Consider the following 3,754-nt stretch of genomic DNA (forward strand, 5'->3'; position numbering starts at 1 on the left):
AGTGAGGGGAGATAGGGTAAAGGGAATTGTATTTATGAATGCATTTGTCAAAATATTTTTTCCTTTTCCTTGTTATTTTTTTAAAGTTTTATTCGTATTTTTAGCACTATAATAATTTCTCAATATACATACCTTCTTATCAAATTCTCTCTTGTAACCAAGAAAAAAGTTAAGCAAAACTCAAACAACAAAACCACTCTGTTTGGCAGTGTATGTATTACTCCACTCATGTAGTTCCCCATCTCTGCCCCAAATCAACAAGCATTTATTAAGTACCTATTACCTTCCAAACACTGTAGGGACACAAAGAAAGGAAAATATGCATGCCCTGATGTCAAGAAGCTTAGGCTTAGGTGAAGATAACACACCAATAACTATGTACTATGTATGGGAAAGGCTTTTTGAAAAAAAAAAAAAAGATGGGACTTTCCTAGAGACTTGAAAGAAAACAGGGAACTTAGAAGGCAAAGATAAGGAAGGAAAAGAGTTCTAGGCTTGGGAGACATCCAGTGAAAATTCCCAAAGTCAGGAGATGGAGTGTCTCATTAGAAGAACACCCAGGAGGCCAGTGTCACTGGATCAAAGAATATATGGAGGGGAGTGAAGTGTAAGAGGATTGGAAAGGTAGGAAGGAGCCAAAGAGACAGAAATCACAGGGAGTTTAGTGAATAGTGCAGTCAGACCTGTGCTTTAGGAAGAGCATTTTGACATCTGAGTGGAGGACAGACTGAAGTAGGGAGAGACTTGAGGCATGGAATTCACCAGTCAATAAACATTTACAGAGAACTCAATCAAGGCAAGCACTCGTATGGAGGTCAGAAGAAGCGATACAAGGACATTTTCAAGGTCTTTCTGAAGAACTTTGGAATCGATTTGAGACATGGGAGATACTAGCAAAGAATCACCCAGCAAGGCATGTCTGCAACAAAGAAGGGTCCGTGCGCTATGAGAGAAACAGAATTGCAATAGCTTAAAAGAAATTTGAGATGTGCAAATTTAGAGTTATCTCCACTCCAAATGTTCATATGGACTATTTATGCCTGACCTGTGGTAGAGTCTTCCAAGCTTGTTTTGGTCTGATCAGCCACAGTAAGACACACTGTACCTTGACCCCAACATAGTGATGTCATTCTGGTTCTCTTTGAGAGCAAAGGACAACAACCAACCAATTATGTGCCAGGCACCGGGTTAAGTGCTGGGGATACAAAGAAAGGCAAAGAACAGTCCCTGCCTTCAAGGAGCTCACAATCTAATGGGAGATACAACAACAACAAAAAAAACAACTAATATTGTTCAGTCATGCTCAATTCTTCATGATTCCACATGGGGTTTTCTTGGCAAAAATACTGGAGTGGTTTCCTATTTCCTTCTCCAGCTCATTCTACAGATGAAGAATTGAGGCAAACAAGGTTAAGGGACTTGCTCAGGGTCACGCAGCTATAAGTGTCTCAGGTCTTCCTAACTCTGGCACTCTACCTCACCACATAGCTATTACTTACAATCAAATTACATACAGGACAAATAGAAAATAATCAACAGAAGGAAGGCATGAGAATTAAGAGGGATTACAAAGGCTTTTAGCTGGGACTTGAAGGAAACCAAGGAAGCTGAGAGGTAGGGAGGAGGTAGGAAAGAATCCCAGACATGGGGGACAGTCAATGAAAATGACTGGAGATTCAAGATGGAATGTTTTGTTTGAGGAACAGCAAGAAAGCCAGTGAAACTGGATCTAAGAGCATATACTCTCAGGGGAGAGTATAAGGTATAAGAAGACTGGAAAGAGGGAGCCGGCACTAGGTCATGAAGGGTTTTAAATGCCAAATAAAGGATTTTATATTTGATTTTGGAGGTAATAGGGAGCTACTGGAGTCGGGGGGGGTGTAGCATGGTCGGACTTGAACTTTGGGGAAATAATTCTGATGGCTGAGTTGAGAAAGAGTAGGGAGAGTTATGGTAGGCAAACCAACTAACAAGTTATTGCAATAATCTGGGACTAAGGAGATCAGTACCAGCATCAGGGCCATGGTAGTATCAGAGGAGAGAAAAGGGAACATTTGGAAATGTCACAAAGGAAAAATCAACAGGAATTGTCAACAGATTGAGAGTTAGGAATTGAGGATGATACCTAGATTGTGAGCCTGGAGGACTGGGAGGATGGTGGTACCCTGGACGGTAATAGGGCAGTTAGGAAGAGAAGAAGATTTTGGGGGGAGGAGGGAAAGATAATGAGCACAGTTTGCATCATGTTGAGTTTTAAGATGTCTCTTCAGTTTGAAATGTCTAATAGGTGGTTGGAGATGCAAGATTGGAGGTCACAAGAGAGGTTAGGGCTAGCCAAATAGATTATGAATCATTTACACAGTGTAAGGAAATATGGCTCAGTTCTTTGGGAGGTAGCAAAGTGGATAGAGGGCCAGGACTGGAGTCAAGAAGACTCATCTTCCTGACTTCAAATCAGGCCTCAAGACACTAGCTGTGTGACCTTGGGAAGTCACTTAACCCTTTTCGCCTTAGTTTCTTCATCTATAAAATGAGCTGGAGAAGAAGATAGCAAACCACTCCAGCATCCCGGCCAAGAAAACTCAAAGTGGGGTCATGGAGAGATGGACACAACTGAAATGACTCAACAACATTTGGTCAATTCAGTTAATTTTCTCTCAATGGCCTTTTAGGGTTATGGCTAGAAGGATAATGGTGCCCTTAAAGGAAAAAGGGAAGTTTAGAAGAGGGTTAGCTTTAGGGGGAAAGCTGATATGTTCAGTTTGAGATTCCTATGGGACATCCAGCTGGAAATGTGTAATAAGTAGTTGTGGGACTGAAATTCAGGAGACAGATCAGGGTAGGATATATAGATCTAGGAGTCATTTTCAAAGAGATGATAATTAATCCCCTAGGCGAGATCATCATGGGAAAAAGTGGAGAGAGGAGAGAGGGAGGTGAAAGTGGCCCGGGATAGAACTTTGAAGTACTCCGACAGTTAAGGTGAGTGATATGGATGATAATCCAGTACAGGAAACTGGGGCATGAATCAAATAGGTAGGAGGAGAATCAAGACAGGGCAGTGTCATGAAAACCCAAAATGGAGAGAGTGCTGAGAAAGAATGGTCAATAGCATTACATACTGCAGAGAAGTCAAGAAAGATGATGACCAAGAACAAGCAATGGCCTTTTTGTAATTGAGGGATCATTGACAATTAGGAAAGAGGAGTTTCAGTTGAGCAATGAGGTCAGAAGCTGGACTTCAAAGGGTTGAGAAGTGAGTGGAAGCCAACAATTATAGACAACTTTTTCTAAGAGTTTGGCTGAGAAGGGAGGAGAAATAGAGGATAGCTGGAAGGGATGAAAGAGTGTAGTGAAGGTCCTTAGGAATGGGAAGATGTAGGCAAACCAAAAGCGAGAGATTAGGCCATTGTGTATGTTATTGTCTTGGTTCTACTTTCTTTACTTGGCTTCAGTTCATGCAAGTATACCCACATATTTCTGAATCTCTTGTAATCAATTCTTGTAGCATAATAATATTCCATTGCATCACCACAATTTTGGTGCCTTTCCCCAATTGGGAGGCACTCACTTTGTTTCCAGTTTTTTGCTACCATAAAGAATCAAGCACTAGTTCTTTCAAGGTATCTGAAATTAAATGATGTTTTTTGAGTATTTGAGTATAGAATGTTGGTGCTGAGAACTCAGTAATCAGTCTCATTTCTGGTTGCACAAATAAAAACCCCAAGGCCAAGACAGGCACAGTGACCTGGGG

The sequence above is a fragment of the Vombatus ursinus genome, unplaced genomic scaffold (assembly GCF_900497805.2).
Source record: "Vombatus ursinus unplaced genomic scaffold, bare-nosed wombat genome assembly UNPS02014832.1, whole genome shotgun sequence".
Taxonomy (NCBI): Eukaryota; Metazoa; Chordata; class Mammalia; order Diprotodontia; family Vombatidae; genus Vombatus; species Vombatus ursinus.